The following is a 16,801-nucleotide window of genomic DNA, read 5'->3' as shown; positions in this document are numbered from 1 at the left end:
GTCCACGGGTCCATGGGAGTTTAAAAACAAGTCAGCCGTAACCATTTAAATGGGATTAGTCAATAGGAAATGGGTTAGCCCATTTTGAAATAAAGCAAGCCTATTTGGTTCTCAACCAAATTGACAGCCCATTTGAATGATTTTTGACCCGAAAAAATTCCACATAGTCCGACGCATGGGAGATTCAATTAGGTCCAGTTTCGGCTCGATCCAAGTCCGACTTAGACCCGAACAAATACGAAATTAAATCCCAATTAATCATGATCGAGCCCAATTACACTAATTTAGACCCAATCAAATCCAATCTCAACAATTGAGTCCTGATCAAGTTCAATTATATTATTAAAACTTGATTGACCCGAAATACGACTTAATTAGTTGTTCACCATGAAATTTAGTATGTACCTCATGTTCAGTGCTAGCTGACATAGACAGAATCAAATTCCAAATGACCCACAATTTAATTCTTAATTAAATTGGGTCAAGACCTTCCTACTTAGCTTGACTAATGTGCGTGACTCCGATAGGTTCGAACACTAAGCCGGTAGTACATGACTACTTCATGCACTAATGGAGGTGACCATCTAGCAATGATGCCCGACGTCCGGATAGGTCGATATGCAAAGCACATTCAAGAACCTATATGGTTGTTGCATAATTCATCCCTATGACCATCGATGCTCAAGATGACCTCAGAGTAGACTGTCGAACTCTAGGGCCGGTCATTCATAGTGTATTTCAATTAATCAAATCAAATGACTTATCACTTGGTTTACCCTGGCCAAGGTTTTACTGAATTGAAATACAGTGAGACATCAACTTCTAAAATCTGGAGCGGTCAATCCCATCTTGACTCACACACAGACTTAGCGAGTACTTGACTGCACCCAGCATCCTTCTGATCCCTGAATTAGAAATTCAGGTCATCCAGTGCCTAAGTACAGTGAGTTGCTTGCAAGTCACCGTGACATCTCAGGTCTAAGGGGTACTTAGGCCCATACGTTTTACAGCTAACTCCCGACAGTGGAGTGCTACGTAGGTGAGTCATATTCAGTACGATGTACTCCTACATCTCACCTGTATGCCATACAGTGTCTCCACACTCCTTGGTTTAAGAGGACAACTAACTAAATGGCACACACGACCTACACTTGACATAGCTATCGTCAATTGACAGCTCATCATTTGGTCGCGAACTAGTTTAAGGACTAAATGATAAAACCTCTTTTATCCACTAAATTAGTCCTAAGTACTTCATCACAATACACAGGAGTTCAATTTGAAGATGTAACACTTGTGATGAATAGAAATTGCTAGAATAAATTTTATTCATTTTAATAAAACATATACATAATCTAATTTTTTATAATTAAAAATTGGCTTGGAACACAATTTCCAACAACTCCCACTTGGACTAAAGCCATTTGTATTGTATCTTATACCCATCTTCGATTTATGATAATTGAACTCCTTTACAAAAGAGCTTTAGTGAATGGGTCAGCTAGGTTCTCCTTTCCATCGATCTTCTGAAGATTGACGTCACCTCGTTCCACGATCTCTCGTACAAGGTGGTAGCGACGCAGAATGTGCTTGGTCCTGTGGTGAGACTTTGGCTCCTTTGCTTGTGCAATGGCTCCAGTATTGTCACAATACAAAAGAACTGGATCGTTGATTGAGGGAGCAAACCAAGTTGATTTACAAACTTCCTGATCCAAACAGCTTCCTTTGCCGCATCTGATGCAGCAACATACTCTGCTTCGCATACAGAATTGGCTACTGAATGCTGCTTGGAACTTTTCCAGCAGACTGCTCCTCCATTTAGGGTAAACACAAATCCTGACATACTCTTACTGTCATCATGGTCTGACTGAAAACTAGAGTCTGTAAACCCCACAAGTTTTAAGTCAGATTCTCCATAGATTAACCATTGGTCCTTAGTATTTCTTAAAACTTAAGGATGGTTTTCACCACCTTCCAATGGTTCTCATCCCGGATCAGACTGATACCTACTCACTACTGCTAGTGAGTAAGCAACATCCGGTCTTGTACATGTCATGGCGTACATGATAGAACCTATGCTGAAGCATATGGGATTCTACTCATACGCTCTCTCTCTTCGGAAGTTGTCGGACAATCTTTCTTAGAGAGAGAATTCCTTGGCCTATCGGAAGATAGCCCTTCTTGGAATTCTCCATGTTGAACCGCTTCAACATAGTGTCGACGTACGTGGATTGGGACAATCCAAGCAACCTCTTAGATCTATCTCTATAGATTTTCATCCCTAGGATGTAGGATGCTTCTCCCAAATCCTTCATGGAGAACTGTGATGACAGCCAGAGTTTCATATTTTGTAATGCAGGGATGTCATTCCAATTAGGAGAATGTCATCCACATACAAGACAAGGAATGTGATCACTGAACCGTTAGCCCACTTGTAACACAAGGTTCTTCTTCGTTCTTAACGAAGCCATACGTTTTGATAGTTTTATTGAAACGTATGTTCCAACTTCGAGAAGCTTGTTTAAGTCCATAAATGAACTTTTGTAGCTTGCATACTTTGGACTCGTCTGTAGATGTGAAGCCCTCAGGTTGTATCATATACACCTCTTCTTCCAGCTCTCTATTTAGAAAAGCTGTTTTCACATCCATTGCCAGATTTCATAATTCATATATGCTGCTATAGCAAGCATGATCCGAATAGATTTTAGCATTACCACAGGAGAAAAAGTCTCGTCATAGTCGATATCATAAAGTTGACGATACCCTTTGGCAACTAGACGGGCTTTATAGGTCTCCACCTTTCCGTATGCGCCTCTCTTTCTTTTGAAGATCCATTTGCACCCTATGGGTTTTAATTCCTTCGGGTGGATCAACTAGTGTCCATACACTATTGATTTCCATGGATTCCATTTCGGATCTCATGGCGTTAAGCCATAACTCAGAGTCGGACCTCTACATAGCATCCATATAGGTGATCGGATCCTCATTATTCTCATCGAGCTCAATGGATCTGCATCTTGGATCAAGAAACCATAGTATCTATCCACTTGACGCGTACTCTACCTGATCGCCTTAATGGTGCTTCTACATTGGGCTCCGGGTTTGATCTAATCGAATCTGGTTCTGTGGGTTCAGTAGATTGTGTTAATCTTCCACCTGCTGGACTTCACTAAGTTCAACCTTAGAGGCAACAATTCCTTCACTAAGGAATTCTTTTCCAAAAAGGTTGCCTTAAGTCCTACGAACACCTTTTGTTCATTAGGAAGGTAGAAGTAATAACCCCTAGTTTCCTTGGGGTACCCTACAAAATAACACTTATCGGACCTAGGACCAAGTTTGTCAGTTTGAGAACGTTTAACATAAGCCGGACATCCCCAAACCCTAAGGTATGAAAGTGTCGGCTTACGCCCAGTCCATATCTCATATGGAGTCTTCTCAACAGACTTACTTGGAACCTTATTTAGTATTATACACGCAGACTCTAAAGCATAACCCCAAAAAGATAGAGGCAGACTAGTAAACCCCATCATGGATCGAACCATGTCTAACAGAGTTCGATTCCTCCTTTCGGATACACCATTGTGCTGAGGTGTTCCTGGAGGGGTCCATTGTGAGAGAATCCCATTCTCCTCTAGATAAGTCAAGAAATCACCGGAAAGGTATTCTCCTCCTCGGTCTGACCGAAGGATCTTAATACTCTTTCCAGTCTGTTTTTCTACTTCATTACGAAATCGTTTGAACATTTCAAATGATTCCGACTTATGCTTCATCAGATAGACATACCCATACCTGGATAGGTCATCTGTGAAGGTTATGAAGTAGGCATAACCACCTTTGGCACTTACGTTCATAGGTCCACATACATCAGTATGTATGAGGCCAAGAACATCGCTGGCTCGTTCACCCTTTCCAGAAAAAGGTGACTTGGTCATCTTACCCAGAAGACAGGATTCACAAGTTGGCAATGATTCACAATCATTGATTTCTAAAATGCCCTGTTGGGCTAACCTGTTTATCCTGTTTTTATTTATGTGACCTAACCGGCAATGCCACAAATAGGCTTCATTGACATTATCTAACTTAGGGCGTTTATTAGAGGTGTACATTACATTCACAGGCAGTGATAGAGTATAAATGCCATATTTCAATTGTCCACGAAAAATTTTAATACCATTCAAAATGATATCACAAAAATTTTCTTTTATTGATAAACAATAACCATTTTTGGCCAAAAGGCCTACAGAGATGACATTCATTAAAAATGTTGGACAATAATGACAATCATCTAATATGACTACTCTAGATTCAAAAACAAGCTGAATGACTCCTAAAGCTAGGACTGGAACTGATCTTCCATCTCCAACGTTCAGGAATCTCTCGTCATTCTTGAATCTTCTACTAACTTGAAGTCCCTGCAACGAATTGCAAATATTAATTGGACTTCCGGTATCCAATACCCAAGTGGTAGAATCATAAATTGAAAAATTACAAGGTGTTATCATATAATTACCTTGTGCAGCAACTGTTTGCTGCTTTTTCTTCTTAGGCCTGTTTGGATCAAGGGACGCTATGTAAGCCGGACAGTTCCGCTTCCAATGACCCATCTTCTTACAGAAGAAGCACTCTGCCTTGCTCTTATCGGCTTTACGCTTCTTAGTCTGGCTGGGCTTAGAGACCCAGCACGAGCTTTCTGCACCTTCTCTTCTTCCTTTCTTAAAGGAAGAAAGTCCTGCAGAAGTCCCACCTACCACATTCACCGACTCCTTTTTGAGTTGGTGATCCTTCTCATAGGTCTGCAGTAAACCTAGCAAAACCACGATAGGATACTTCAGGTTTAGTCATTCTATAATGACTAAGGAAGGTCAAGTAGGACTTGGGAAGTGAGTTCAAAATGGCGTCCTTGCCCAATTGCTCGTGCAAAGGGAAAGCCAAGTTTACTTAGGCGATCGATTTGTTCGACCATGTACAATACATGATCGGTGACCGATGCCCCTTCCCTCATGCGGGCATTGAATATAGCGCAGGAGTCTTATGTCGTTCAAATCATTCAGGTGTTGCCGAAGACTCCTTCAACATTTGAAGGATTTCTACTGGCTGCGCTTCCTCGAATTTACGACTAAACTCTCATTCATCGAGGCCCTCATGATGCAACGCACTGTTAGTGCGATCGTTGAGCCACTTCTGATAAGTGTCTCTGATTGCACGTGGTGCATTGGCTGCAGGTTCCTCAGGTGCAGGATCCGATATCACATACAGGATCGCTCATGCTCTAATACATTTTCATCTTTCGATACCAGCTATCGAAGTTAAGTCATTAAGCTTATCATTGTCTAATGTGTTCGGAGGGACAATGAGTTAGCCATATCTGAAAAATAAAGGAAAAAACCCAACTAATCAGTATATGATTTATTTAATCCTAAAGACTTGGACTTTAGTCAAAGTTTTCTCCCACTATTTTAATCGAATTAATAGCCTCTACCTTAATTCGAGGAATTACTTTAATTTCCTAGTGGAGTACTAGAATCCGATAGACTGCATACGGGCCTGAGGAAGCTCGGCCAACCCATTGCATCTAAGAGTAGGTCTTTACCAATTGTTTCTCTAACCAATTACTAGTAATCAATTTTGCCCCAGGTGGTAATCAGTAGGGGAGGCCTCCACTGAAGATCCTGCTTAGGTCCAACCATTAATGAACTAATTCGATGACACTACCTATGTATGATCAGGCCCGAGGAAGGCTCGGCCAACCTAATCACAATTAGATAGCTCAAAAACTATCATATAAGAAGGATAATTCCAGTATTCAGAGGAACACCAGACGGAAGCGTCCTGCATGTTCAACTGTAATATTGGACCCATTATCATTCACCTTAATGGGAGGCTATGATCTAGTTATCTATATAACTTTATCATTTTAAGGACCTAATAATTTAGAGGATTTTAAATGATATGTAACACTTGACCGATAATTCTAAATCTCCCACTGACTTCACCAAATCATATAGAGGACTAGCTCTTATTGGTCTATTAGACACCTAAATCAGTCACATTGATTTTTCTTAATGGCATGGGTGAGTGCCAAGTCTCAAAGGTACCCTTAATTAAACTTGATCGACCAAATTGGCCAGGTAAGCAGAGATTTATATGGGGAGGGTTAGCGCCATTAACCTTTTTCCTAGACACCAACTATGTTGGCCAGGTAAGAGGTAGCACCCAATTAAAAAACCATGATCAAATGCCGAACTTACCTTAGACACCAATTGGTTTTATCAAGTTGATTTACGGTTATCCTTGGGGAACTCGGGCTCGACCACTGAGGCCACAATCAGATCCAATTGAAAATGTTTTGGATATGATAAACAACAACTATTGAGTTTGATCATTTTATAAACCTTGATTTAGTCTAGTTCAACTATTGATTAGATTAACATCATGTTTCTTAAGTTAGTCCATTTCAATTTGATTTCATGATTAGGTTCTAACCTAGTCAAACTAATCTGATTGTGGCTAACCCATGCCCCAAAATTCTAATGTTCAAAATTTAAATTTTAATTCGAATTTCAAATTTTGAATTTTAAATCTTTATTTGAAATTCAATTTTAAATTTTAAATTCACATTTATTCTTTATTAAATGCATTATGATCATGGATTCAGGTGTCCAATTTATTCTTAATATAAACAATTTATATTTAAATTTTGTGGTCATAATAAATTTAAAACTGAATTTCATAAACATCAATTATGCATAATTTCACAAAAATAAACTATTATTTTATGATACAAATTAATCTCATTTTGTGCTAGGACAACCTTTTCACTATAAGGGGTTACCTTATAGCAGGACACCTTATAATTCAGCACAAGATTGATATTTTATCAATAAATCTAGATCTAATCTAAATTTAAAATTAATCATGCATAATTCTAGATATTATAGGCCATTCCATCGGCCAACCTGGCTCTGATACCAGTTGAAGGAATATCTCCCGAGTTGTCGATAAAATCGAACGCCAGGCATGAAATCAGTTTTAAATTTTTTTATTTATTTTATTTATAACAATTATAAATATTTATTTAACTTTTATGTAAATTACCTCAAGCCCGCAGAGGAAGTGTCGAGGTAATCTGGATCTGGATCCCTGAAGGTAGCTCTGCGAGGCCTGGATCTGCAAGCCCTCTACTTCGCACGCACGTCAAGCTTCGTAGGAAGGTTGGACGATATCTGTATTTTGCAAAACCACTTTTTGCAAAAAGAACCCTAGAAGAAACACTTTTCTTTTCTTCTCCTTCTTCTTCTCCCTTCTCTCCCATTTCCAACCCGAGAGCTTCATTTTGGACTAATCGTAGAGGAGAAGAGAGGAGACTAGAAAGCCGGATTTGATTGCTTGCCACTGGGAAGATTGAGAGAGAAGGACCACTTCTTCTCTCTTCCTCTTCTCCTTTAGAAAAAATCCCACCGAAGCTGCCTCTGTCTGTGAGTTTCTTCCAAATTTCACAGACAGATTCACTCCTTTTTCTCTCTGATTCGTTCTGTATTCAAGAGGAAAACGTTGGTCTATCTATAGGCCACGCAGAGAGGATTTAAGAGGGAGTAATGACTGTCTTTACGATCCATACGTTATGAATTCATAACGTTCGTTTCAAAACAAATGTGGGGAAAAACAGTAATCCATCTGATAACAGCCGGATTTCAAAAATCAAATTTAACCGGATGTAGCCGGTTCAAACCGGACATTCCGGTCCAGACGGCAGAGCGGCCGGAGGCCAGACGGTGCACGGTGTGGAGACGAAGTCGGGAGAAAGAAGGCTCTGTTTTCTCCTCCCAGGCTTTTCTCCATCGCGGTTCACAAAAAATCCTTAAGGGTCCATGAGGGGAAGTGGTCCACGGGTCCATGGGAGTTTAAAAACAGTCAGCCGTAACCATTTAATGGGATTAGTCAAATAAGAAATGGGTTAGCCCATTTTGAAATATAGCAAGCTTATTTGGTCTCACCAAATTGACAGCCTATTTGAATATTTTTGACCCAAAAAAAATCCACATGAGTCCGACTCATGGGAGATTCAATTAGGTCCAGTTTCGGCTCGATCCAAGTCCGACTTAGATCCGAACAAATACGAATTAAATTCCAATTAATCATGATCGAGCCCAATTACACTAATTTAGACCCAATCAAATCCATCTCACAATTGAGTCCTGATCAAGTTCAATTATATTAATTAAACTTGCTTGACCCGAAATACAGACTTAATTAGTTGTTCATCCATGAAATTTAGCTGTATTCATGTTCAGTGCTAGCTGAACATAGACAGAACCAAATTCCAATGACCCACAATTTAATTCTTAATTAAATTGGGTCAAGACCTTCCTACTTAGCTTGACTAATGTGCGTGACTTCGATAGGTTCGAATACTAAGCCGGTAGTACATGGACTACTCCATGCACTATCGAGGTGACCATCTAGCAATGATACCCGACGTCCGGATAGGTCGAATATGCAAAGCAACATTCAAAACCTAGACGTATGGTTGTTGCATAATTCATCCCTATGACCATCGATGCTCAAGATGACCTCAGAGTGGACTGTCGAACTCTGGGTCCGGTCATTCATAGTGTATTTCAATTAATCAAATCAAATGACTTATCACTTGGTTTACCTGGCCAAGGTTTTACTGAATGAATACAGTGAGACATCAACTTCTAAATCTAGAGCGGTCAATTCCATCTTGACTCACACACAGACTTAGCGAGTACTTGACTGCACCCAGCATCCTTTCGATCCCTGAATTAGAAATTCAGGTCATCCAGTGACTAAGTACAGTGAGTTGTTTGCAAGTCACCGTGACAGTCTCAGATCTAAGGGGTACTTATGCCCATACGTTTTACGAACTAACTCCCGATATGGAGTGCTACGCAGGTGAGTCACTATTCAGTGGACGATGTACTCCTACATCTCACCTGTATGCCATACAGTATCTCCACACTCTTGGTTTAGAGGACAACCAACTAAACAACGACCTATACTTGACATAGCTATCGTCCAATTGACAGCTCATCATTTGGTCGCAAACTAGTTTGAGGACCTAAATGATAAAGACCTCTTTTATCCACTAAATTAGTCCTAAGGACTTCATCACAATACACAGGAGTTCAATTTGAAGATGTTAACACTTGTGATGAATAGAAAATTACCAGAATAAATTTTTATTCATTTTAATAAACAATATACATAATCCAATTTCTTACAATTAAAAAAATTGGCTTTGGGGACCACAATTCTTCAACAGAATCATGGGGACAAGCTAGGCCTCACAAAAAACTCGGGGCGTTCCTGCGCATCCATACCTGGTAAGGTATGCAGGACACCCTAATAGCCATAGAACCACCATCTGGTGGGAGCCGGACCAACCTCCGGACCTCCTCCAGAAAATAATCCCTCCCGGCTCCACGCTACCTCCGAAATCCCAGACAGTCTCCAAGCCCTCCTCGCCCAGACACACTGGAATAGTGCATGGTCCAACGACCTTATCTACCTCACAATACTGGCCACCAAAGAAGGAATGCCTAACTCTCGTCGGCTCAGCGCCAAGCTCGCCGGCAACCGGTCCCAGGCTACCTTCTAGAGGAATAATGCAACTTCCTGGTGTAGGCCCAACCCTCCATACCCAAACCATAGTCCCTACCCAGCTCCGACTCCTGCTAAATAGCCCGAGAAACATCACCCAACCCTGACGCTGGCCGTACAAGTGGTGCTCCATCACCCTTAACATCTGAGTCCTGCTGATAACCGGAACGGGAAGAGCCCGTACCCGCTCACTAAGTGCTACTCGAATAACTGATCCAGCCTGACATCATCCCACTTTGCCTCCCCAGACATGAAGAGGTCGTCACACTCGAGTCCAGCAGCTCTCCCTCACCACCTGATCATCGTCGGGCCACAGCCTCAGCGGAAGTGCATTCCACCCCAAGAATCCTCCGCATCACATCCATGCTCCCGTCCATCGCCAATCAACCACCTAGTATGTGCCCAAAGCCAGCGCATATACCCTCCCAACTCCCGCCACATGAAAAGACGCCCTCGGCTACCACGGTCGCCGCCACCACCTGGGCTACTGAGCCTGCCCCCGACCATATCTCGCTATCATGACCTGACTCCAGAGTCAATACGGCTCCAGAACAAACTGCACTGCTTGTCGCGCCAAGGAGTGCCTCACGCCTCGCCAAAAGTGACTGCACCCCCAAGCACCCTCACTCAGAGGCAGGCAAACTCCTCTCCCAGGCCACCAAATGTACCCCATGACCCTTCCAGAAGAGCCCCACAAGAAAACTACGCATACTCCGCTCTATCCTCGCCAGCACCGTCTTCGGCACAATAGTATGGGCCATAATGTAAATAGGCATAGAGCAGAGGACAGACCTGACCAACGTCAACCTGCCCATCATAGAGAGTGATGAGGCTCTCTAACCCTCGAGCCTGCTCCGCACTCTCTGGCACCAAAGAGGAACACTCGGCCATCCGCAGCCTCCTCCCTGTGATGGGAACTCCAGATAGTCCAGTGCCCCCTCCTGCTCCCGCATCTCCAATATCGCCCTGATCTCCCGTCTGACTCTCCGCTCCGTGCCTCGGACTGAAGTGAATGGATGACTTCTGGCAATTGATCCTCTGTCCAGATGCCGCACAATACCTCCATCAATACCCTCCATGAGGGCTCGGGCATCCCTCACCCCTCGCCTGGCTTAGTACAGGGGCAGTCATCTGCAAAAAGGAGGTGAGAAATAGGACGAGCACCCCGGGGTTGGGCTGTAAGCAGCCAACTCCCGGTTCTCGCTTGCTACATGTAAAGCATGGGATAGTGTATCAGAACAGATGATGAAGCAGGAAAGGGGATAGCGGGCATCTCTGGCGAAGGCTATACATGGTAACTCCAAAACTAATATACGGGAAAAAATAATAAAAAAATAAATCACACTGACCTACTGACTGCTGATATTGAGATCGGTACATACGTGTATTTGTTCGTTCACTTCTGTAAAATATTTTATTCTTTTAACTCTCATGACAATATTCTAGTGTGGAGCCCATGATGTGCAAAAAAATACTTTTTACTACTTAACTTTTTATTATCCGCATGATATATAATCTTCTAATCTTTATTTTTTTATTAAATATGCTAATAAAATCATCACTCTCTAAACTATTTAAATAATTAAAATATTTTAATCCATTGTGGACAAAATTAAAAGACTAAAATATTTCAAATTAGCTAACTTAATCTTAGAGGGGTTATGTGTTATACGCATAATAAAAGTTAGATAGATATATATGTATTTCTCAAATGTTGGAGGGAATTTGAAATTCCCCCAGATTTTGAGGGAGATTATGTAATTTACTTAATAAAAAAAATGCTGCATTTAACTTTGTAGTGTATGAATAATGCTTAATAGCTCTTATGGCTTTGAGTTGAGCTAACTATTATCAATGTTAGAGCTTTAATTTAAGCAACTTGAGCTTAGCTCATGATTAATCTAAACCAAGCTTGGTTGGAATTTATTGACTCGAGCTTGAACTCAATGAGTGGGCTCAAAATTATTTTCAAGTTGACCAAAAAAAAAAAATTGAAATAAAACTTGAAATTTATATAATATATTTCAATATACGTTAGTTAATATATATTCATTGGTTGATCTAATCCGGCAGCTAACCTTTAGTTTAATATATCTAAATCTACTATTATAATGTGAGAAACCTCATATGTCTAGACTTTTAGTTTGTAACTAAGGCTTCGTTTGGAGAGCTTTTGGAGCCCTCCAAAAGTACTTTTAGATGAAAGAGGAATGTTTGATAAAAATTTCGAAAAATTATTTTAACTTTTCTAGAAAGCTAAAAATAGCTTTTTGGGAGAAGTTCTATTTGAGAGCTTTCCGAAAAAATACTTTTACTCTCCGTCGAAAAGTTTCTTTTTGCCTAAAATATTTGTGATAAAATATAACAATTACACAAAATATACTTTTATAATTCTGAAAATCTGCAGGATGGTAAAAAATTAATTTATACTAATAAATATAATATTTATATATTTATTATTGTACTATACTATAAATATAATATTAATGTTATATTATATCATAATACATTAATATGTTATGTTAAATAATTTAATATTCTGTTAAATTATGAAAATTAATTTATGCTAATAATTATAATATTTATACTTTTGTGATTGTATTACATTATAAATATAATATTATATTACATTATATCATAATACATTGATATGTTATGTTAAATAATTTAATATTATATTAAATTATTATGCTATACGTATGTAATATTATATTACTATGTTATAATATTATTATATTACATTATAGTAATATTATACTATATCATATATTTATGTATTAATACATATTATATTTTATTATGCTCTGTTGTGTAATACTATGCAATATCATTTATAGTCATTTTATTATACCAAAAGTATTTTCTCAGTTTGTTTACCAAATATATGTTAAAGTATTATAGTACTTTAGAAATATAGTTACTAAACAGCAAACAGCTTTTTATAAAAGTTCTACTTCAAAAAACTCTACTTTTAAAAGCTCTATTTCCAAAAACTCTACTGCCAACAGCTTCTCTAAACGGAGCCTAAGTGCCCTTGTGTAGCAAAACTCTTATTAGATTTTGCTTTTCTTTTGTCTTAAAATATAGCTTCCCACAAACAAATAGTTGGAAGTATTGGATGATTTCTAAGAACTAACTATAATGCACATGCATATACATTTGTATGTAATCTTTAATGAATTAGTAATGTTACTGAAAAAGAGGAGTCCTTGGCATATTAGTAAGGTTGCTTCATTATGGCCTCATATACTAGAAAGGTTGATCCTTATTTACACATTGATAACGGTATTGCAAAGGCCTATCAACTAACAAGTCTCATAAGACTCCAAGATAGACCAAGTAGTAGGTGTTCATGTGGGTTATTCAGGTTTTTACACCACATCTTAATATCCAAGGATTACTATACATGTGGCGGCTCTAAAGAAGAATCAAATAGGGCCTCTAAGATTTTGAACCAAAACATATGTATTTGCCCAGATAGTATAAGGCATAGGCCAAGGTAAATGAATCAGTCTCCAAGATATCTCTAAGTGCCAAAAACCATATTAGAAGCCGAATAAAGAGAGGTAGCCATCGCAAATATGTTAGATAAACAAAGGCCGATAAGATACAATTACTTATCTGACAGTTAGGACAGAGAAATCGTGCTGATGAATATGGAGTAGTAGAAGAATAACTGGCGTCGGCTATCAGAATCGTCAAGAGTAGAGGCCAGACATGGATAACAACCATCAAAATGGGCAATTATAATATTTTAGTATAAATAAGTTGAATTGTACTCTATGATAAATCTTTTGTGATATCCAACCTATCAATAAATTTTATTTTATCTTAGCTAATTTAGCTAGTAAGATTTCTACCTTAAGAATAATGTTAACTTAGATTTCTAGTACCATAGCCCTAGCTATATCCTTCTCGTTATCCAAATCCATCTTCTTCGAACGGTGGTACAATGGTGGTGAAAATCTTGGAAGGTTAAGGCACTTAAACCTATCATATATATATATAGATATATACACACACACACTCTCATCTCATTCCTTCAATCACCACCTTTCAGCTACTCTAATGTTGGTGGCACACCCACATACCTAGCTACCCCATTTATCCGTGTTGACATTGATTTGTCAAACAAGCTTTCTAGCACACCTATCCCTAGATGGTGATAAAAATCTAATGCATTAATAGTCCTCATCCTAGCTATAGACTATAATGTAGTGCTCAGAGAGAATGTGTAAGAGGCTTCGAGAGCATTCTTTTATTGGGTTGATGCATTTCTTCATTAAAGGAAGCATCTGTCAATCTAGTTAGTGCAATCAATCATTTAATTACAACATTTAATCATCAATTGTGCAGCTTGGAACCACTACTTGATTGAATAGGTGTCTTTTTGGTTCATAAGATGTCTAAGGTGTATGTCTTATGAGATATTAGGAGAGGGACGAGGAAGAGAATGAAATGAAAAAAAATATATAAAAAGGTCTACATGAAAGCAAAATTGTGTATGTCATGATTGATCATGACATGCATACAACAATGGAGTAAGATTAATAATGTTTAATCCTCCTATCTAATGGTGGCAGATCACATATAAATAAGGAATAACTTGATTTCGTAATTGTGAGAACAGAGAAACATGAATCTAATTTATAAATATTTCTGCATGAGTCCAATACATCATAGGACTCCAATGGTGATAAACTTAGAATTTTTATATGGACTATCCAAGCTTATAAGCTTCAATGATATCATCTTTTTCATAGGGTTGGCCTTATTTGCTCATATCTTATGATTGAGTCCTAAAATTCAAGCTTAGAAACTAAGCTGTTATGTTCTCTTTACTTGGTCTTGCATCTCCTCCTTGAAAGAAATCTCAAAAATATATTAGAAAAAAATTCCTTGACTATAAATTATAACAAAAACAAAATCATATATTGAGTAACTTTTTCTTAAAAAAATAACTTTAGAAATCTAAACTCAGCCAAAATAGAAAAGCTCAGGCGTTAATTCTTTAGCCTAATCAACACCATTGATACTAGACCTTTGTTTTTAAGAGAAAACTAACACTAGATTGAAGCCTCTGTATTCTCATATTAAACAACTTTTTCAAAAGAGTTAGTATGGTTGACCTTCTCAAGTTTATAAGAACAACAAATATTTATGTCAAAATAATCAAAGAGCGTTGGGTTGTATAATCAGATAACTAGAAAAACGTATATATAGTCAAAAGTATATGTTAAATAGTGTTCCTTGTTCTTTTATATAGGTACCATTTTTATTCATGAAAATTATATTAAACAGGGCAAACAAAGAGGTGGTGGAAATCTAGCCAATAATGGTAAATGAAACAAGCAAGATTTAAAAGCAAGTTTGATTATTAACTTTTGTTCGTTAATTAGTTTATACTAAAAAAATTTGGGGTTATTTGATTGTAATTGGTTTCATTTGATGTGTTCTTTTGGATTTTTCTTAAAAAGATTTTGTATTAGTTGCCAATACGCAAAATTTTATATGGTTCTATTTATTATTCTTTTTTTGCAGCTAGATGATCTTTGATAGATTTGTCTTGAGTTAATTATAAGATATTAATTATCCTTAAGAGTTATAGATGTATTCAAAGACAATCAAATATTTTTAAACCACTCAATTTGGATCTTTTTTTCCATTCTTCTATTAGGACTCAGTTTGGTATTGATTCACTCATGTATTCAATATAAGATGGAGATATTGAATAAAAGGGAGGCACCTTCGAGCTCTTAGTAGTGTCTCCAAATCACATGAAGGAATGGACGGGGCTGTGACAAGAGTATTGAGTATGGCCATTTGAGCGTTTCATTTTCTATTACTTGACCAAGGAATTGAATTTACAATGATATCATTAAGATCTTCAAGAACTTGGGGAAGAATATAGAATTGGCAGAAGTTGTTCATCAAAATTAATTTTCTAAATGACTTGTTGGATCCCTCATGAATTTAAAGTTCATATATTTAAATTTCAAGGTATGAGTGCAATATATGGATTGTTATTAAGATGTTATCATCATCAAATCTTGTTCTTACCTATTATTTTTTTTTATGAAATTGATATCCTTCTTTTTGATGCTCTAAGAGCATTCTTTTTCTCCCTATAAAAGATTTGCTAGATTTTTTCATGGGGTTATTATATTTATTTTTTTATGCTTTATGAGCCTTTGTTAAAATATCTTATTTTATCTAGTTTAAATTATCTTAGAAAAAGAGCATTATGGTGCATGAGGCTTCCGTTACTGCAAGATCTAAGAAGGGTTAGATGTGCATATCTATGCCCCCATGAATGGAGTGGCCATTTTTATATTTTGAACCTATGACATTCAGGATATCATGGAGTAACCTTACCATTGCACATGCCCACCTTCTTAGGTCATTTTTAGCGTATTTGATACTAACTTCGACTCATTGGCTATTGAGCTCCATTTCTTGTCATTGGCAGGTATTTGATGAGTTCATCACATGATTACAAAAATCTTGAAGATGCAATGGTAACCCATTGATGGACAAACAAAAGAAAATTTAGTTCCAGTACCTATCCCAAGAAGCATGAAGAAAAGATATCGTTACTACTTGTTTTTTGTTGATACATGGCGTTAGAGTCAACAAAAAGATAAGAACTTAGACTATTTGAGAAATTAGGCATAGACTTGTAACATACTAATACTTGAGCGATCTCATTAGAGGGTTTCGTATACTTTATAGTCTATTTCTCTTGCTTTTATTCTTCTATTTCACTATAAGGTACCCATTAATTTTGTAGCTATGTGGGCATCTAGATCGATGATAAGATAGTTACTTATTGTATCAAGATTTTTGTGGCACAAAAATCTTTCTAGATCAATAAGATATACTAGGTTGAATGCTTCTTGGATCAACTTCACGTTGGTTTTTGGATTTATACTTGTTATATTGGTTACATAATGCAAGCTTTCATTAAGTGAAATTTTTGAATAATTAATAACGTGACGATCTTTGTTAATAAGTTATCGAGAAATTATGCATGTTCAATGCTTGAAGAATATCAACACTATGTATTACCTGCTTTGTACAACCTTTGCCAAGATGGACAATAAACCAATTATGTACATTTATATATAGTAATTGATGTAATCATATATTAAAGAGGTTGATCTTTTTTTCAAATTCA

Source organism: Phoenix dactylifera, chromosome 18, assembly GCF_009389715.1.
Source record: "Phoenix dactylifera cultivar Barhee BC4 chromosome 18, palm_55x_up_171113_PBpolish2nd_filt_p, whole genome shotgun sequence".
In the NCBI taxonomy this organism is placed as follows: Eukaryota; Viridiplantae; Streptophyta; class Magnoliopsida; order Arecales; family Arecaceae; genus Phoenix; species Phoenix dactylifera.
Note: the sequence above shows the minus strand (reverse complement) of the source record.